This window comes from Octopus bimaculoides, chromosome 23, assembly GCF_046866305.1.
Source record: "Octopus bimaculoides isolate indiv1 chromosome 23, ASM4686630v1, whole genome shotgun sequence".
Classification (NCBI taxonomy): domain Eukaryota; kingdom Metazoa; phylum Mollusca; class Cephalopoda; order Octopoda; family Octopodidae; genus Octopus; species Octopus bimaculoides.
This window is the reverse complement of record NC_142950.1, coordinates 23,683,940-23,706,439: the sequence shown is the minus strand read 5'-3', so window position 1 is coordinate 23,706,439 and position 22,500 is coordinate 23,683,940. Positions and strand designations below refer to the sequence as shown.

At 39.4% G+C, this 22,500-nt stretch overlaps 1 protein-coding gene across 1 annotated transcript in view; it reads right to left on the bottom strand.

The window, feature by feature from the left end:
- LOC128250610 (uncharacterized) overlaps window positions 1–22,500 on the bottom strand; it is a 559,608-nt gene that overhangs the window by 500,551 nt on the left and 36,557 nt on the right. Inside the window, exons 3-4 of the mRNA XM_089340726.1 lie at window positions 16,342–18,722; window positions 9,973–10,101 (exon numbers count right to left, since the gene is read on the bottom strand). The gene's annotated coding sequence lies outside the window, so the exon portion shown is untranslated. The remainder of the gene's footprint in view (window positions 1–9,972; window positions 10,102–16,341; window positions 18,723–22,500) is intronic.

Sequence of the window (22,500 nt, the reverse complement as noted above, 5' to 3'; positions counted from 1 at the left end):
GTTGAGAACATAGTTTTATATAGTCTGTAAGAATTGTTAATGTTCTCCGTTTGTGTATTACACTAGCCAGTGTAATATATAATCGATTGAATTTTTCCCTAGGTAGGACTTGTACTCGTGCCGGCATAAAAGACTGAATGGTAGATTTTGACCACAGAATTAAGTGGAACAAAATTGAACAAGACTCATTTAGAGGTATGCGTTACCATTTCTATTGAGATCACTCTGTTCTCGACAAATGAAACCAGTTTTAGTTTCCACTTGAAAATGCTTCACATTCGATACAAATAATCTCAAGTCAAACAACAATGTCCGTAACTTCTATTTTATATTTCTTTAAAATGTACTCACACACACAAATATATATATATATATATATATATGTATGAGAGTGTGTGTGTGTGTGTGTGTGTGTGTGTGTGTGTGTGTGTGTGTGTGTGTGTGTGTGCGCGCGCGCGCGCGCAATGGCCTAGTGTTTAGAGCAGCAGACTCGCAGTCATAGGATCGCCAACCATATATATATATATATATATATATATATATATATATATATATATATATATATATATACTTCTTGATAAAATTCTTGTAAAAGAGTTTTATCCCTTTTTGAATTTATTTATCAAATATATACACGGAATATATTCAATGTTGAATTTTTATTCCTGTCTCCACATGGGTACCCAGAAGCAACCCGGAAGTATTCCCGCTTCTTTGATGAAGATATATACAGATAAACTTCATTCCCTTTACTCTGTCGGATACGTAGTGTGTTCGTTTTTGGTGAGGTGAGAATTCTGTTTATTTATATATATTTTTTGGGACAATACTGTGCTGATGAACGAAATCTAGATTCATTCTAGTAATCGCAAAATCGGCCGATACACAGTTAAGTTTATTTAAAAGAAAGTTGGTCGTCCTCTGTTGGTTGTTTTTTCCTCGCATTAGGTACTAAATGTGGTTATTTTGAGAAGTCCACTGTGTGGCGTTATTATTTTCTGTAATAATGCCCTTTATATAAATATATATACACATTCATATATATGAAATATTATGTAGTTTAATCAGCAGATACTAGATTTTTCAGGCAGAGCTTGGGGATAACAAATGCAACAAGCCTTATTGATCCCTTTTTTAACAAGCTTGATAGAATCAAAATCATTGAACACTCTCAGTGAAAATTAACTAATGATATACAGGGTTCTCCAATCAAATTCGTCAACGTCTGCCTCAAATACGTCATCGTCAGCCTCAGTTACCTTATTTTCGATTACATTATCGTCAATTAAATAATCGTCATTGTAGGAAGAATTTTTTTTTTTTTTGAGAACCGACATTGACATTAAGGATTACAAGTCGCAGAATTGTGACAGAATGTAAATATCAAAAAGCTTTGTTAGAAATAATAAGTGATTGCATCGCAGAATACTGTAAATATACTTTTAGTAAATTAGGTACAAGACTACCTACTATGCAATATACATACACGATAATATACATACATGACCGAGACAGAAATAAATAACAACAGTTTAACATTTTTTTCCCAATACTCATTTCTTGACTCTCTTAACATATTCCTAAAACATCCGGCTCAATCATCTTCGGGAAATCAAAATTAGCCAGGAAAAGATAAATATATCTCCGTGCATGTGTGGAAGCAAGCTTACGTGCTGAATAACCTCTGGTGTACCAAATGTGTTTCGATAGTTTATGAAAACCACAATTACAATTCACATCTCCACCTTTGAAGTAGCTTTGGTTGATTATCTGTTGATAGAAATTTCTCATCATCAAAGATCAAACAATTACCTAACGCATGAGAATAATAGACACTACATACAGACACATACACACACGCACACACTCACATACACATATGTATATTCTTGTGTGTGTGTGTGTGTGTGTGTGTGTGTGTGTGTGTGTGTGTGTGTGTGTGTGTGTGTGTGTGTGTGTGTGTGTGTCGGTCAGTAGTTCGTGTATCCGAAAAATAAGCGCACTCTAAAGCATTAGAGCATTAGTATATTTTATTTGGTAGGTTATTTGTTACGGCCGGTTATAGAGTGGCCATTGGCTTTGCACCTATAAAGAGCTTTGCTGTATGGGGGACTCGTGCTGTACGGGAGACTCGTGCTGTATGGGAGACTTAAATAGCTATGGTTATGTGCCTCCGGGTAGTTGAGTCTGGAGAGTCGCCTATACAGCCTATACAGAGTCGCCTATAGTTGCGAAACCAATTGTCACTCTCTAACCAGCCATAACAAACACCCTTACATACATACATACATACATACACACATATATATATATATATATATGTATATATATATACTTTTTACTTGTTTCAGTCATTTGACTGCGGCCATGCTGGAGCACCGCCTTTGTTCGAGCAAATCGACCCCAGGACTTATTTTGTGTAAGCTTAGTACTTATTCTATCGGTCTCTTTAGCCGAACCGCTAAGTATACAGGGACGTAAACACACCAGCATCGGTTTTCAAGCGATGCTGGGGGGACAAACACAGACACACAAACATATACACACATGCATATATATATATATATATATATATATATATATATATATATATATATATATATATATATATATACACACACACACATATATACAACGGCCTTCTTTTCAGTTTCCGTCTACCAAATCCACTCACAAGGCTTTGGTCGGCCCTAGGCTATAGTAGAAGACACTTGCCCAAGGTGCCACGCAGTAGGAATAAACCCAGAACCATGTGGTTGGTAAGCAAGCTACTTACCACACAGCCACTCTTGCGCCTTGTGCGAAAATTTGATATCAATATGAACACATTAGTGTTATTGTCAATCATTATCATCTAACAACAACTATAACAGAACGAAAGCAAAATTAATGAAGAAAAAATATGGAATATACTTTTAAAAATTTTACGATCAAGGTTTTCTGTATTCAGCTTATATACCGTTTTGTTGCCAGTTTATTCGAATTTCTTAAGTAGTTTTACAACCACGTAAATAGAAAAATATAATACTATGAGCAAGTAATTAAATATATTGTATTATCTGGTTTTAATAATTTTTGTTTACAAAGAACCATCAACTGGACAGGAAATCGGTCTAAGTACTTCATAAAACAGCTGTAACCTAGGAGTAAGGAGGAGGCATATACAAAACTGGGAATATATGTTGTGATAACATGGATTATCTCCATGGTGATAAGTTGTCTATCGGCAAAAGATAATAAAAACCAGCTTTGAATATAAGCTGGTTAAGGCGGCATGTCTGAAGAAAGCACACACTCATACAGTGCTTGTACGCACTGAATATACACAGCATAAGCAAATGCCTGCTAGGTTAACAGTTACCACAATAGCAGGGGAGGATAAATAATAGTAGTAGTTTCATAAAGATTCTAGATAAAACAGATATATTTTATCGATTAAAATAAACATAATTTCTACCTTTGATCCTATAAATCAATTGCGAGAAAATATGTATATTTAAATCACACTTATTATATGGACTCCGGATTGATGAATAACAAAGTTAATCTGGAGAAAATTTATATTTAATTTGCTCAACGCTCTCCCAATGTTGCCATTCTGTTATTTAACAACTTTGACTTACAGATGTAGGAAGTCTCTTCTGAGGATGTTTCATTTTGATGCCTTTTTATAGGAAGTGTTTTAAATGATTTTACAACAAGGATTGCGAATTCTAATCATGTATTCTAAGTCACGTATTCTAATCACCAAGGTATCGCTAAACTGGAAGAACCAAACAAACCATAGGAGGGAATGCCATGAATGACTTTAATCTAGTTTTCCATAGACTACCTATAGAGACAGAGTCTGAGTTATTTGTTGCTGCTGAATTCCGGAAGTGACGTAAACTAAATTTAGAGTGAGAAATTCGTGTATCAAAAACTAAAGGTTCTTTATTCACAGAATGATTTTACAGAATACTCATTCAACATTTCGACCAAGTGCAGTTTTGAAAAGAACCTTGGACATGAATGAAGAGATGCATGAAAGAAGTCAATCATTTCAAAAGATGATGAGACCAAAGGGTTCAACTGGGTTAAAAAGTTGTACATGAAAGACGCCTCAACGCATGTCTGCATATCATTAGCCACAGCACGCCCAGTCCAGCACGCAGCGGCTGCTGACAGCTGATGAGTGGAACCAGTCCGTTCCACAGAAATCAGAAAAGTAAGCGTACCAACTTGATCAGCTACGAAGCAGATTATGGGACGACTGTCAGGCAATATTAGATAACGGAAGCGATGTACGCATTCTCCACTTCTGCCCGACCTTACTGGGTCAGCTTCCTCTCGACCCATTACTGGATGAGACTACCCACTCTACTCCCCGCGTCACTTCCATCTGTTCATGTCCACCCGGATATCAGGACCAAAGCAGACTCCAAGCAATTTAACCTAACCTTCCGTTCAGCGCACCACGACTCTGCCATGTGGTACGGACTAGTCTTTCCAAATGCCTTGCTACATGCCCACCGACTTCTCCTCGTTAATCTTTGCTCCTATCACCGCCTCGTGTTCCCTTAGAGTAGTGTCGCTCGATTTCCAAGATGTCCGACACTATTATGGTGGCGTCGTCCGCATAAGCTGGCACGATTCTTCTGCATCTTCGTTCACACAGGATGACCCACGAAAGATCCAGTTTCCATAGTGCGAGAACCAGCAAGTACAGAAGGGGAAAAACTGGGCATCCTTGATCGAATGTGCGATACTAAACGATTCCGATAGGTTGCCATTTACTTTGACCACGTTGCAGTGATCAGCCGCTGAAAACGAGACCTGCCGCTGTGAGAAAAGCCACCAAGTATTGATGGTCAACCCTATCGAAGGCTTTTACTTGATCCATATTAATCAGGGCCCCATCTATCCCAGATTCCTTACCTATTCTCTCTATGATGAAACGCTTGAAGTGGAGGTTGTCGCGGATAGATCTTTTTGAGATAGCGTATGTTTGCACATCACCGACCTGTCTATCAACGACAAACGCCAACCACTTTGCTAACATCTTAGCCAAAATTTTTGAATCTGTATTTAGCAGTGTTACATGCCTAAAATTATCGATATATTTCTTCTTGTTCGGGCCCTTTCTCAACAGTAACACTACACTTCTGATCACAAAACTGCTAATTCTCCCGTTCTGTTACAAGTTGCAGTTGGCCTCTGCCAAGGAAGCGCCGAACAAGTTTGACGCATGAATATAAAGCACGAAAGGCAGGTGATCCAGCCCTGGTGACTTCTCGCTTGCGCAGCTAGTCATCGCGTCCCGTATGTCGTCGGCTATTAGCATTTCGCAAAATTCCGCATCCTTAGCCGAAAGCCACACCAGGCCGCCGAGGTAGGAGGTGAAATTCATCCTCATCTTCGAATCACCGCGTGCCCTATATAGTTCAGCAAAATGACACTGAGCATCCGCACATATCTCTTTGGTTCGAATAGCAAGAGCCTGTCCGGCCCGTCAAAGACTGAACTGAGGCTTTGTTGCCACGTTGCACCTACGCCATCCGGGCCCATCGGGGAAGAGCTTTGTTCGGAAAGTCTCTGGGGCTTTCTGGAGTCCGTTGTTTTTCTTTCTGCAATCGAAGGTGGTGGTGGTGTTGTTGGTGCTGCTGTTGTTGCTGTTGCTCCAGCTATTGCTGGTTTTGCTGTCCCTGTTGTTGATGTTGATCTTACCGCCGGGATTGGTGCCGCTACCGATGCTGTTGGCTGTTGGTTTTGTTGTTCTGATTTTGAGGGGCCTGATGTTAGCAGTAAGGAGGTCCTGTGGTTCTCTGTCTTCTGCTGAGGGCAGAAAGCTCTCAAATGGCTTGTATCCCCACACAGAATAAGATCTGGGATCTTGTGGGTGTTGTCAGGTTTGATTTGGAGTAGCACCTCCACACAAATCCAAGACATTTTCCACGACGGGTTTGTTCTACCTCCAGGAGGCTGCTACTTCCTTCTAGGACGATGCATGATAAAATCCACCAGATATTCATCTCTGGTCAGATCCCTGAGATCTTAACTCTCACCGTCCTTTCCAAATTTGATGGCTGTAGAAAATACTTATCACTCCGACAGGGAACCATGGAGTGTTTTCCGACCAGGGCTTCATTCTTAAAGAACACTGAAATGCCTATATAATGCTTGGACCGCGCGATCTGTTGTATGTCGGCCGTTATTTCATTTGGTACTTAATCTATTGATCCCGAAAAGATGAAAGTCAAATTCGACCTCGGTGGAATTTGAAATCAGAACATAAAGACAGACGAAATGCCGCTAAGTATTTTGGCCGGCATGCTAGCGATTCTGCCAGCTCGCCACCCTAATACTAATAATAACGCTTTCAAGTTTTGGCTCAAGGCCAGGAATTTCGAGGAAGGTATAGGTCGATTAGATCGACCCCAGTCCTCAAGTGATACTTATTTTATCGACCTCGAAAGAATGAAAAGCAAAGTGGCCCTCGATGGAATTTGAACCTCAGAACGGGAAGACGGATGAAATACTGCTAAATATTCAGCCAGCTCACCGCCTTAATAATAATAATAATAATAATAATAGACAATATAGGACAGTTATGACTCCTCTGGAGGGAATATGTAAATAAAGAAGAAGAGTTCAATAATTAAATTTGCTGAACACAATATTTCGGTATCTCGCGTTCTTTCAACGGGTTCGAAATTTGGTATGTCCCCTTAATCGGGGACCTTTTAAACGGGATGGGCTACTAGGCCAGAAGAAAATACTATCAGTGCCCCACCTGCAAGGTCATGCGCTGTTTATCTTGATATGAGATCACCACGTCACACACATATGGTTGTGATGCATGTGTCTGGTGTACCCTTATTAGACGGGTATTTATGATGGGTATACTGGGCTTCGTATATTTGTACTTCAGTGTCATTTTATGACATGCGTTGCTCTCTCACTCAATAATAATGATAATAATGAAGGACTTTGAAATGGTACGAGCATAACCAGAAGATGTCACCGAGAATTTGGAGTATAAGATCTTGTGGGATTTTATAATCCAGTGTGATTCGGTGATTTATGCTCGGAGACATGACAATGTTGTAGTTGATAAATGATGAAGGAAACCAAGATCATAGATATTGCCATGTCTGGGATGTACGAATGGATGATGAAGAACCGGAAAAGATTGAGACGGACAATCCACTAAAAGATGAGATTGCACGAATGTGGGCAATGAAGAAAGTAATTGTCGTCTCAGTAGCTGTAGGAGCATCGGGAGCATTAATAACAACCAGGTTTGAGAAATTTGTTGGAGAAATTGGATTGATATGAGGGTAGAACATGCTCAGAAAATTGCTTTATTGGGGACAGCGAAGATTTTGAGATTGGTTCTTGGATGTTAAGTATCGTGAAAGAAGACCCTATGGAACCCCTGACAAAAGGTTGCTGTCCGCTCTTACGGAAATTGCCGGCGCAAGTGAAATGGAGAGCTCCGAGAAGTGAAATGGCAATAATGATTTTAAAAATTAAATAACCAGCGATAAAGATCATAACAATAACCACAATAGCATCAAATATTAATATTGGTTTCAAATTTTGTCACAAGGCCAGCAATTTCGGGGGAGGAGTAAGTCGATTACCTCGACTCCGGTGCTCAACTGGTACTTATTTTATCGACTCTGAAAGGATGAAAGGCAAAGTCGACCTTACTAAGTATTTTGCCCGGCGTGCTAATGTTTCTGCCAGCTCACCGCCTTATATATAAAATTAATATTGGTATCAAATTTTTGGTACGAAGCCAGCACTTTTGGGGAAAGGGTTAGTCGATTACATCACCCCAGTGTTTTACTGGTACTTGATTTATCGACCCTGAAAGGATGAAAGGTAAAGTCGACCTAGGCGGAATTTGAACTCAGAACGTGAAGACGGACGAAATGCCGCTAAGCATTTTGCCAGGCGCGCTAAACATTCTTCCAGCCCGCGCCCTTCTTCAAACATTAATATTAATATCCTTTCTATTATAGGCACAAGCCTGAAATTTGGAGAGGGATAGTCAATTATATCGACCTCAGTATTCAACTGGTACTTATTTTATTGACCCCAAAAGGATGAAAGGCAAGTTTGAACTCGATGGAATTTGAACTCAGATCGTGAAGGCAGACGAAATGCCGCTAAGCAATTTTCCCGGCGTGCTAACCATTCTGCCAGCTCGCCACCTTAACATTAACATTAATATCACCAACAATTATGAGAACGCGAAAAAGCGATGAGCTGGGAGAATCATTACCACGCCGGGCGAAATGCTTAGCAGTATTTCATTGTCTTTATGTTCTGAGTTCAAATTCCGCCGAGGTCGACTTTGCCTTTCATCCTTTCGGGGTCGATAAATTAAGTACCAGTTTCATACTGGCGTCGATCTAATCGACTGGCCCCCTCACCAAAAATTTCGGGCCTTGTGCATAGAGTAGAAAAGAATTATGAGAACGCGGGGTTTCTTTCCTACTCGCTAGAAATGGGTAGTAATACACCTCTACTTTCCTAGGGTGTATACATTAACTATAATTTCAACTACCATTTGGCTATGACTTACATCCTACAGATGATAGAAAGAACAGTAATATAAATTATTTTTGAAACTAAAATTCTTACGACGTCGAGGGTTCCAGTTGATCCGATCAACGGAACAGCATGCTCGTGAAATTAACGTGCAAGTAGCTGAGCCCTCCACAGACACGTGTACCCTTAACGTAGTTCTCGGGGATATTCAGCGTGACACAATGTGACAAGGCTGAATCTTTGAATTACAGGCACAACACAAACAGGAAGTAAGAGTGAGAGAAAGTTGTGGTGAAAGAGTACAGCAGGGTTCACCACCATCCCCTGCTGGAGCCTCGTGGAGCTTTAGGCGTTTTCGCTCAATAAACACTCACAACGCCCGGTCTGCCCTAACCACTGGGCCATTGCGCCTCCACTATTAATGGTACATATAGAGAGAAATTACTAATGTTGCTAACATGCATTTCTTTTCGTCCTTCCTTTTTTGTGACAATTCAAACATCTCGAATCTGCTTCTGTTTACCTATCACCGGCGTTGTTATAGACTACAGAGCCCCGTACTAAATGTTTTATAAAGTCTAATTTGTTGCGTTTAAATTCTGGCTTTTATTACACATATACCAGTTATATTCTCTTCTTTTTCACTTGATAGTTACCTATATTGTTCTCTCTTCTTAATCTTTCCTGTTTTCCTTGCTAGAAAACATTTTCGTTTTGATTTTTTCGAGAAACTAGTTATTGTTCCGCTTGTTCAATGCATACTCGAGAGTCATCATATATGTTTTATAACTGTAATGTCATCATATATGTTTTATAACGTACTGTGAACTACAGCAAATGAATGTGGCTGCATCATATTAATATGTGGATCAGTGTAACTAAACTATAGCCTCATATGGACTGCAGTGAATCGGGTATAATATTCTAGAGCCCTTACTCAAAAGTACTATACTGGGAATCAATTAGAAAAAATGGTTACGATAACATAGATACAGGTTAAGATGAGAGAATCTATTGAAAGACTGAGAAACCAACGGGTATCAGACGAAAATAGACAGACAGACAGATAGGTAGACAAACAAACAGATAGGTAGACAGACAGACAGATAGGTAGATACATAGATAGATAGATAGATAGATAGATAGATAGATAGATAGATAGATAGACTTACCTGAAATGATGCAGAATATATAGATATATATAGATATATATTTTTTTTTTTGTAAAAATTTGCCGATACTATGATGTTTGCTACAAATAAAGGTGGATAAGAAAGCGAACTAGATGCGAGTTAATCATCTATTTCACTCTTAACTCTAACTCAACTCACCCCCTTTTCTACTCACCGCCCACCCAGCCCCCTCCCTTCTGTCCAATTAATAACATTAAGTACAATAAAAACAGCAGCCACTACGAGAGCAAGATCTTACCTGTTGTTCTTGCATAACATTTTTAATTGGTCTCTGCTCAAGGATTATCCGATCGCTGTGTGTCCTGTATCGTGTCGTTTGTTACAAACAACGTGTCTAGCTTTATGGTTATCAAGTTTGCACATTCACCTGGAAAGCAAGATGAGTTATCATGGAACGTAATTGCGATGCTTCGACCATTTTTTCCTTTATTTTACTACATTTTTCTTTTTTTTTTTGGTGGGGTAGGGGTGTCAGTTTTGTTAGATTTGCTTCTTGAGGTTAATTATATTAATGTTTTAGCTCTGTCGAACATAAATTGCATATGGAGAAAAAGTAAGATTGTATGTGGGGATACTGTGGCTTTCTGAAAAATCAATACTGGTATAAATAAAGCGGCGAATCGATAATTCAATGAGTTTTACAACTCAGAAGTTTCTATCTTCCCTTCTCCGTATGGTTCACCCTTAAAACTTCTTAAGTGATTATTTTTTTTTTTTTCGGCAGTTTAAGCAAAGCTATTCTTTTTCTTTTCTACTTGTTTCAGTCATTTAGTTGCGTCCATGCTGTAGCACTTCCTTCACGGTACATCTTGACCCATTTTTGTTGTCCAAAAGTTATATTAACTGATATTATTGGAGTTATCTCCTTTGCTTTTCAGCACACACACACACACACACACACTCACAAAAAGACACAGACAGACAGACAGACAGACAAGGCGGCGAGCTGGCAGAAAGGTTAGCACGCCGAGTGAAACGTTTAGCGGTATTTCATCTGCCGCTACGTTCTGAGTTCAAATTCCGCCGAGGTCGACTTTGCCTTTCATCCTTTCGGGGTCGATAAAATAAGTACCAGTTACGCACTGGGGTCGGTATAATCGATTTAATCCCTTTGTCTGTCCTTGTTTGTCCCCTCTATGTTTAGCCCCTTGTGGGCAATAAAGAAATAAGATAGATAGCTAGATAGAGAACTAATTGTATTTACAAGATTCTTAAGTGTTTCCCTACAGTCATATAATTAATCGTATTTCTTTTATCGATATATATGTTACTTTTACTGATGGACACACGTGATATATAACATTCACCGAGTACTAGTTAAGCAAAAGGCTACAAGAAGAAACAAGGTGTTGCGTACGATATTGAAACTGGAACCATTTGGCTACGAAGTGAATTTCTAAACCACAAAACTATTTGTGGAAAATAGAAAGTTTGTGCAATTGACACTTTTTTTACATGAATATTGGTTCCAGATTTTGGAACAAGGCCAGCAAATTCGAGAGAGAGGGTAATTCTATTACATCGATCCCAGTGCTCAACTGGTTCTTATTTCATCGACTCCGAAAAGATGAAAGGCAGAGTAGATCTCGGCTGAATTTGAACTCGGGACTCGAAGACGGACGAGATGCCGCTGGACATTTTGACCGGCGTGCTAACGATTCTGCCAGCTGGCCGCCTTGATAATAATTATAATAATCCTTTCTACTAAAGGCGCAAGGTCTAAAAATTTGGGAGAAGGGACCAGTCGATTACATCGATCCCAATGCTCAACTGGTTCTTACGTACCCCGAAAGGATAAAAGGTAGAGTCGATCTCGGCAGAATTTGAACACAGACCGTAAAGACGGACGAAATGCTTCTAAACATTTTTCCCCGGCGTGCTAACGAACTTTTCACATGAATATTAAAGGCATAACATGGCTGTGAGCTGGCACAATCGTTAGCATGTTGGGTAAAATGCTTGGCGACATTTCGTCCGTTTTTACGTTCTGAATTCAAATTCTGCCGAGGTCGACTCAACCTTTTATCCTCTCGGGATACGTCTTTACCTTTCATCCTCTTGGAGTCAATAAAATAGATATCAGTTGAGGTCTGGGGGTTGATGTAATCGACTTACCCACGGCCCCGTAATTGCTGGCCTTGTGCCAAAATTTGAAATCAATTTTAAAGACGCCAAAAAATGTAAAGTGATTTCAACTAAGAATAAACACGGCGTCCCGCTTTTATAATGAACATTCGTATATTAATTGCTTTTTGACTGAGAATAACAGACGAACTCATTTACAATATTCTATAACTGCAGTTGCAACGCTTTTGGTATTTTAAATTATATTGCAATCCCCTTTACTGTGACCGATTGGGACTTCACGAGAACACTAAGAGTTCGTCGTGTCGTCGCTGTTGCTGTTGGTGGTGGTAGTAGTGTTGCTGTTGTTATTGTTGTTGTTGGTGGTGGTGTTGTTGCTGATGCTATTTTTACTTTTGTTGTTGCTGCTATTGTGAATGTCGTTGCTATTGTCTTCGCCATTGTGATTGCTATTGCTTCAGTCGTTTAGCCGTAGGTTACACCAAGGCGAAAGCGTTCCAGCAGTAAAAGCCCATCGTATTTTCAGCAAAATATACTCCAGGAATATTATTAAAATTACACACACACACACACACACACACTCTCCCTCTCTCTCTTTAAGATAGCAGGGTGTCATTTGAGATGAATTAGGCTCTATTTACTAGCAGGTCGTGCAACCATAGAAGGGTTTCCTCATTCCTCTTTTCCTCGTTGTTATATTTTTGTTTGTTGTTAATAGTAACACGATGGTGGTGGTTGCGATAACGTTGATGATATTCTTTGTACAGGTTCATGATCGAGCCTGTGGCAGCGGAGACCTTCGGCGTTCTTGGCCCCCTGGACCATATCCCTGCTCACCGCTATCGGGGTAAAGATGGCTATCCGCAAGTGCGAGCCCTGTGAGTCGAAGTGGCTGTTCCAACGCCTTTTCCATTTTACTTGCTGGGACCATAAGGCGTTCTGACTTGCTGGAAATTGTACGCTCCACTCCGTGTTAAATAACTCTGTAATTAGTGATTATTGGTTTCAAATTTTGGCACAAGGCCAGCAATTTCGGATGAAAGAGTTAGTCGATTATGTCGACTCCAGTATTCAACTGGTACTTATTTTATCGACCCCAAAAGGATGAAAAGCAAAGTCGACCTCGGCGGAATTTGAACTCAGAACGTAAAGACAGACGAAATACTGCTAAGCATTTTGCCCTGTGCACCAACGATTCCGCCAGTTCAGCGCTTTGTAACCAGTGATTATTAAAACATTAAATAACTTAATAACAGTTACTCTTTTACTTGTTTCAGTCATTTGACTATGGCCATGCTGGAGCACTGCCGTTAGTCGAGCAAATCGACCCCAGGACTTATTCTTTCTAAGCCTAGTACTTCTTCTATCGGTCTTATTTGCCGAACCGCTAAGTCACGGGGACGTAAACACACCAGCATCGGTTGTCAAGCGATGTTGGGGGGACAAACACAGACACACAAACATATACACACACATACACACATATATAAATACAAATATACGACGGGCTTCTTTGTGTCTCCGTCTACCAAATCCACTCACAAGGCTTTGGTCGGCCCGAGGCTATAGTAGAAGACATTTGTTCAAGGTGCCACGCAGTGGGACTGAACCCGGAACAATGTGGTTGGTAAGCAAGCTACTTTATTTCTTAAATATTTGCCATAAAAGCATTACAAAGAGAGGACGAACAAGGACAGACAAACATAAAAGGGGTGAAGTAGCTGTAGCGATTAAAAAATCAACGATTTAAAAATACAATAATAATTTGATTATATTTATAATGTTTGATTAAAGCATTGCTCATTACAGATGCAATTTGTAATGGCTTTCCTGAAGGATAGGCATCCGACCACCAGGGTAGACCCCTTGGTTTTTCTTTCCTTTGTTTTTTGCTTCCACTTACCTGGTGCGAAACACTCCCAGCTTCCTCGCCACAGTCTTCCATCTTCTCATGAATCTGTCTCGTGACAAGTACCTCTTCTCCAGCCTGGTCTCACTACTGAGGTGGTAACAAAAAAAGTTAACCAACCCCTGGCCAGATACAAAGGTATCCGTCACTATGCCTCTTACACGCGTCTTCCATACTGTTTCTTTTAGTATGGCTACTACGCAGGACAAGCAAGCCTTCCTTTCCCTGTTGAGAGAAGGAGGCGGCATAATCTCGATGATAGATTCAGCTGATAGCTGTACTCTTCCCATCGATGACAACAGTTGTTCTCCGAAAACTATCAATCTCGTTAATTCCGGACATTCCACAAATGCGTGCAAGACAGTTTCCCTGTCCCGCTCGCACTTCGTACATGTCGAATACGGCACTTCCGTACCTTGACAGTTTATCACGAACAGGTAAAGCCGCATGGAAGCACTGCCAAGCCAGGGATTTCTGGTAATTGTCCAGATACCCCGGCCCGAAAGTTCTCCTGAACAGGTTGGTCAACTGATTTTCCTCGTAGCCCAGGGTGTCCCCCAAGGCGGCTTCGGACCTAAATCCCACTAACCCGCTATAAAAATCCGCGTTGGAACTCCTATTGCCAGCATTGCCGTCGTTTTTAGGGAACTCACAGAGTGCTCTTGGGTTTTTTTGGCCGTCTCAAATCTGGCCTCTATTGTTCCATATGCCCGACCCCTCACTATGTACTTTACGTCTTTCCATATAGGGGCGAGGCATTTTTCTATTTCGCACGTTTCGAAGTGCTTGAATTGGATCTTTTTTAAAACGGGGGCCACATTTTTCATTAATGTTTTACGTAGTGTTTTTGGTACCGAAAGACTTTCAAACTTCGTATACTTATCTATTTTGTGTTATAGAACAGAAAAATATTTTTGTATTCTAATTTATTTCATGTAAAAAATTGTCTTATTTCGATAATTTCAACCAATCACTGACGTCCACTCAGCCGATATACATTAAGTGCCGACAACATAAACAAACGATTCTTCGTTTTATTTGATTTTTTCATTTTAAATTTGCTTTAACCCTAACCCTAAGCCTAACCCTAGGGTTAGGGTTAGAGTTAGGGTTAATTGTTTCAGAATCGTTTGTTTATGTAGTCGGCACTTAATGTGTATCGGCTGAATGGACGTCAGTGATTGGTTGAAATTACAGAAATACGACAACTTTAACATGGAATAATTTATGGATTTCTTTTTTTTTTAAGAAGACTAAGAGAAAAAGATGTTTTATATGACACATTCTACCAGTGTTCCAAGTTTCAAAGTGTTTCGTTAATGAAAAATGTGGCCCCCGTTTTAAAAAAGATCCCTTGAATTGTTTCTATGTAGGACAGTACGTTTTGTAATCGACTGTCCTTCTCTTCATATTTTCAACACTAGGGGAGGGTGAGATCTTTATATCCCCACCCTCCTCTTTCATTCTTTCAAAAAGCTCGGAGAGCTTCTCCGTTTCTATCATCACGTTTTCACGTGATACAGCGGCTACTGCCGAAAACGTCTTTGCTGGCTCATCCAGCGGCTTTGCTTAATGAATTATTTCGACCGACATACTCGGTCGAAATTAATTCTTACATGCAAAACTTTTCAATTCTTTCCCCTACAAACGGGATACCAGTTCAAATCCTACCCCACGCTGGGTGGTGTGTAGTAGTAGTAGTAGTAGTAGAGCCTGTAATGCGCTTACTTTTTCTAAAACGGGAAACCTATAACCTGTTGTTTTTTTTGTTTTTGTTTACTTTTTCCTCTTAATGAGGACAATAGTTCAAATACAGTGGCTTAAGTTCAATTTCCCACACAGCACAGAACACATTAAAGACAGGAAACCTATATTTTTTTGTTTTTTCCTCTTAAAGAGGATACCAGTTCAAATCCTACCACAAGCTTATTTTTTGAAAACGGGAAACCTATAATCTGTTTTTTTTTTCTTCCCCTCCTCTTAATAGGAATATAGTTCAAATAATAAGCCTACGACATAGAACACATTAAAGACGGGAAACCTATATTGTGTTACTTCCTCTCAACGAGGATACCAGTTCAAAAACAAACAACAGTTCAGATCCCACCCCCACTGGGTGGGGGCGCAACGATAAGCCTACAACGGCTTTAAAATGTTCAATTTTTAGCACACAATGATGCCAAAATGGCTTTACACAGATAATTCCTTTCTCTCGTCACCGGGAAAAGGCACAAATGATGTCAACAGTTCAACAATTTAACAATTTTCGACAATTCGAAAATGTTCGACACGTTAACAATAATTTCAACAACAACAATCTAATTTTGGGTAATCTTCAAGTTTAGGGGGATAAAAAAGAAAATAAAAATATTCAAGGGAAGTAACTGAACGTCATACCAGTATTCTCCGTACATCTCTGTTTATAAATAAATCACATACGTGATTTGATTGACGTTAGGGTTAGGGTTAGGGTGTGATTTATTTATAAACAGCTAGAAGAAAACGGATAATACTGGTAAGTCGTTCAGTTATTTCCCTTGAATATTTTTATTTATTTTTTTTATCCCCCTAAACTTGAAGATTACCCAATTTTGAACAAAACGTTCCACTCACCAAAAACAGGTCCAACAACGACAGAGGTAAGCAACTTGCACACAGCCCCCTTTTTTTTTTTGCACAGTTTGCTTCACTTCCATTAATTTTTGTTATTACTTAAAACATCTTCGTGGTGGCGGCGGTGGTGGTGATAGGGAGGGGTGATGTGGTGTTGTGGTATAAGTGTCAGCGTCAAGAATAATGACTGGGGTAACAATTGCAGAGACGATAGAGATGGTTATTGTGAGATGGAGGCCAGGTTAATGACGGTATAGTCATAAGTAGTAGTAGTAGTAAGAGGAGGAGGAGTAAGGTAGTAGTAGTAGAGGTGGTAGTAGTAGTAGTAGTAGAGGTGGTAGTAGTAGTAGTAGTAGAGATGGTAGTAGTAGTAATAGCAGCAGCAGTAATGTGGTGGTGGTGGTGGTGGTTGTGGTGGTAGTAGTAGTAGTAGCAGCAGCAGCAATAGTAGTAGTAGTAGTAGTAGTGGTAGTAGTAATGGTAGTAGTAATAGTAGTAATGTAGTAGTAGTAATGTAGTAGTAGTAGTAGTAGTAGTAGTAGAGGTGGTAGTAGTAGTAATAGCAGCAGCAGTAATGTGGTGGTGGTGGTGGTGGTAGTAGTAGTAGTAGTAGTAGTAGCAGCAGCAGCAATAGTAGTAGTTGTAGTAGTAGTGGTAGTAGTAGTAATGGTAGTAGTAGAGGTGGTCGTGGTGGTATTAGCAGTAGTTGTAGTAGTAGTAGTAGTAGTAGTAGTAGTAGAAGTGGTGCTGGTGGTCGTCGTCGTCGTCGTAGAAATAGGTTCGCTCAGCCGTTCAACATTGTAGGAACCAGCAAACCTTGTTAGAGTGTCGTTCCTTTACAACTGTTTAGTATCTCAGTACTGTCTCCTCTCTTTCTCTCTCTCCTTAATAACAGCTGCTCTGTTTATGAAAGAAAAATAACTTTGGTAGACATAGTTTAGTGATAATAACGATTTTACGCTAGCCGTAAAACCGGGGATGGGAAAGGTGATGGCCTATTGTAAGTTATTGTTGTGAATCTGTCAATATAATGCCAAGTCCAAACACTTCCAAAGATACATCAAGTTACTTGATAGAACTATCCTATTTATTTAGTTTCGTCGAAGTTGCCAATAATGACATTTCCTGGAGATGTAAAATGTATTAGGTTAGATCTACCTAATATATCAGCGTGGGACGAGTACCAGTATCCCAAAGCAGAAATATTCTGTCAAAGTTATAACACCGGTTGAGTTATTTTCCTTTATGCCTGCGGCATAGTTGGTTGTGCGCCGAAGATGTCAGACAAGCGGAAGGAAGCAGCCGAGCAACTTGATCGAAAGCGAAAGGTGTGATGACGTCTGATGAGGAAGAGTAAGATTTGAGAGATGTTTATTGAACTGAGGAAATCGGTTAGAAGGGTACGTGTGGTTCGAGTCTCTGAGTACGAGAATCATGTACATACATACATACATACGTGCACACATACATACATACATACATACATACATACATACATACATACATACATACATATATGCACACGTATGTACATAAATACATACATACGTAAATATACATATATACATACATACACACACATACATTCGTCTTCTTCTGGCACTCCGTCGGTTACGACGACGAGGGTTCCAGTTGATCCGATCAACGGAACAGCCTGCTCGTGAAATTAACGTGCAAGTGGCTGAGCACTCCACAGACACGTGTACCCTTAACGTAGTTCTCGGGGAATATTCAGCGTGACACAGTGTGACAAGGCTGACCCTTTGAATTACAGGTACAACAGAAACAAGAAGTAAGAGTGAGAGAAAGTTGTGGTGAAAGAGTACAGCAGGGTTCGCCACCATCCCCTGCCGGAGCCTCGTGGAGCTTTAGGTGTTTTCGCTCAATAAACACTCACAACGCCCGATCTGGGAATCGAAACCGCGATCCTATGACCACGAGTCCGCTGCCCTAACCACTGGCCATTGCGCCTTCACTACACACCATGACTTCAAGACGGCTCCGGGACCTGCCCTAACCACTGGGCCATTGCGCCTCCACGGTAAATAAATTAAAGAAAAGGTAAAGGCATTTTGATTCTAAATTCTAATTTTGATTCTAAAGCAGCTTATATACATAAGCATATACATAGCCAGATAGCAGGCCAAGATTGCAGTTGTCCTTGTCACCTCTTACAGCCTTTATAGTGTCCACAGAGCATTGAGCAGTGATCATGATGTCGGTATTTTTATACCTGGAACAAATCATCATGATACAGGTAACTCTTTTCCAATATTCAGATAGCTTCCACTCTTCCATGTCAGTAAACATTTTCTCAACTACAGCTTTAATCTTCATGCTCTCCAACGCCGTTGACTGTTCACCAATACATCAAGCTGTTCCTAAAAAGAAAAGGAGACACAGAAATTCGTCAAATTTAGTATATACATACAGTTTTGATCCCAAAGGATCCATAAATGTTCAAGGCATAACAAAGTGAATGATGTCACAATTAGAATGACTTAAAAGAGACAGTTCAGTAATCCCTTATCGAAGCATGGAATGCGTTGATTGAAGGAAGTTCATTGTTGTTTGGTAATCTGAAATTCCAATTGTATCCAAGTGTATATAACCGTGAATGGAACTTTAATCGTGGTTTTAAAAAATACTAAACGCTGACGTAATGGTTACCGGGTATGGCTACAATTTTTTCGTTGGGAGTCTTTATTGTGTCGTAAACATGGTACAGTCAGGTATGCAGTATGCACAACATACATAGAATTCTGCATTATGTTACACAACTCTCGACTCATCAGGCGTACTAAATAAACAGGCGAGGTGTGGCATGTCGATTAATCAACAGGACTTCAACAAGTGAAATTTCTAATCAGAAATATCAATATTTAGGAAATGTAAATCGGGTCATACTGCAATATCTCAATCACAATGGTAAATAACAGAATGACGCTGTAAATTACAGAAAAGTTGAAGGCATTTTGATTCTAAAGATGTCATTAAACTTAGTAACTTCGTTCATAAAGACTGGTAGTGGCAAAACATGTTTGTATACTATTAGATAACAGGCTCAAAGCATGACAACTGACCACATCAAAACAGGTTGGATAAGCATATACATATATATACATACACATATTTATACATTTACATATGTATATACACATGTGTCTGTGTGTGTGTATGCATATATACATATTCATATATATATGTATGTAGGTATGTATTAAACGCAAATTGAAAACAGAACACAAAGAATATCGCGGTACACGTGTTTCAAGCTTTATACACAAACTTTCATTATATCAGTATATATTGTTGACACAAAGGATGGCTTAAAGCTATCTTCAGCCGCAAATATTTTCAGTCCCAAGATTACATCACAAAGAAAAAGAGAGAGAAAAAGGAAAAGTTCACTTAGTATTATCCATTATAATAGGCTTATCCTTTAAATTGTTATATTTACATAAATGTTCTTTGGTATTCAGAAATCTGTCCATACTGTACCACACTTCAGCATAGAGTGAATGATAAATAGATTGGATTGTATTTAACTAGTGTATATAAGATAGAAAGAGAAGATCAAAAATAAATAAAATAAAAGTTAAAGGATAAAACAATATCAAATAAGAAATAAAATATAAAAGTAGTAGAAGTCAAATCGAGAGTAATATAAGTAAAAATACGGATAATAAAGTTAGAAACATATATAAATAAGATTTAGTAAAATTGGAATAAAGTAACGAAAGAAATAAAAGAATTAGAATAAAGTAACAGAAGAAATAAAAGAAATGAAATAAAAGAAGTAAAGAAAAAGGTTGGTATGTATGTATATATAAATTTAGATAAAATTAGATGTTTCCACTAAAGATTGGGCCAGGCCATGTCTAACTTAATAGCACCACCTGATAGGATTATCTAAATCCTTTTTAAGTCAAGTTTTGTAGTATCATGGTCCATCCAAGTATGGAGTTCTTGTTGAGTGAGTTGTATCCAGGTATAGGTGGTTTATCCGGTATTCCTTTAAGAAATTTGTCCAAATTCCGTTTAAAGGTAATGGGATCCTTTACCTCTTTGATCTGTTTCGGGACAATGTTAAATAGGGTAGGGCCTGTTGAGGAAATGAAATTGTGTTGCAGTGTATTTATGTGTTGTGATCTTGAAGTGGGTAGAGGACGTATAGCCCGTGGCCCTAGCCTTAGATGAGCTTTGAAGCTGATGTTGAGGTTGTTTGGGTAATGCTGATGGTGTGTTTTCCACATCCTGCAAATGATGTATTGCTCACGGCGGTGCTGGAGAGAATAGAGTTTCAATGCTTAAATGTATAAATACACACACACACACATACGCGCGCGCGCATCTTTTCAGTCATTTTTCACTGCAGCACAGCTTGAAGAATTTTAGTCGAACGAATATTAAAAGACGCAGCACATATGCTAGGATACAATAACCTCCGAAACAGACCTAGTGCAGACATGAGTAAAATATGGACACCGGTATTATGGAAGGATACAAAATTATTAGGTTTATAAGCCCTAAAATTCACTCTATAATTGCCCACGGGCATATAGCGTAATGATTAAGAGCGCAGGCTATTAATCCCAAGATTCCGATTTCAATTCCAGGCAGTGCCTTAAATAAATAAATAAATAAATAATAATAATAATATCAGAAAAACAATACCTTAGGAATGATGACCCCGGGGCTGGTTTCAAAATTCTACCAGGACACCTGATGAAGGCTGCAGAGTAAATCAGCCGAAACATTGTGGTAACAACAAACAAGATGAGAACACATATCCATCCATAGAAAGATGAGTTCCTCATCTTTCAAATATAGAACAGAATAGATTCCAGCACTTATGATTTTATATTCTTTTTTAACAAACTGTTCAGTTACGAGGATTTAAAGACGCCAAAATTACATGTATGTATAAGTGCGTTTAAAATTTAATGTGTGTGTGTGTGTGTATCACTTTCAATTCGCAGACATCTACGCACGTTTGACTAACCGAATGAATCCAAGATTGGCGTTATGTAATTTTTCTTCAACTTACTTAAATTCACACACGCTCGCGTTCACACACACACACACACACACACAGACACACAGACACACACACACACACACACATACACACACGCAACCATTAAGTGGTTGAGAGCAGTTTTCCTCGGTGAATTTCCCCGAGTGCAACGTAATTTAATGATGAAACTTTTGAAGTCTAAGTTATGTTAATTTCTTCAACAATATCATATTTTTTTCTCTTTTCCCTCAGCACAATATGTGGAGATTTCAAACGGTCTGATAGATATATACATACACACATACATATGTGTGTGTTTGTGCGTGTGCGTGTGTGTGTGTGTGTGTGTGTGTGTGTGTACGTATATATGCATATAATGTAGTTAAGTAGGTCTATATGTGTATATATACACATATACATGTATGTATATATGTGTGTATGTGTGTGTCCATATATATGTGTATGTGTGTGTTCGTGTGTGCGTGTGTGTGTGGGTATGTGTGATAAGAAGCTTACTTCCAGAACACATGCTACCGGGTTCAGTCCCACTGCGTGGTACCTTGGGTAAGTGTCTTCTACCTCGGGTCGAACAAAGCCTTGTGAGTGGATTTGGTAGGCAGAAACTGAAAGAAGCCCGTTGCATATGTGTGTGTGTGTGTGTGTGTGTGTGTGTGTGGCCTTGTGTCTATGTTTGACTCCCACCACCATCACCGCTTGACAACCGTTACTGGTGTGTTAATGTCCCCGCAATTGAAGGCGGTGAACTGGCAGAGTCGTTAGCACACAGGGCGAAATGTTTAGCGGTATTTCGTCCGCCGCTACATTCTGAGTTCAAATTCCGCCGAGGACGACTTTGCCTTTCATCTTTTCGGAGTCGATAAATCAAGTACCAGTTCAATACCAGTATTGATATGATCGACTGTCCCCTCCTCCCGACAAAATTCAGGCCTTGTGCCTATAGTAGAAAGGATTAATGTCCCCGCAAACTAGCGGTTCGGCAAAAGAGACTGAGAGAGTAAGTACCATGCTTTCAAAAAATAAATACTGAGGTCGATACATTCGACAAAAAATTCTTCAAGGTGGTGCTCCTGCATGGCCGCAATCGAGTGACTAAAAGAAATGAAAGATAAAAGAGATAC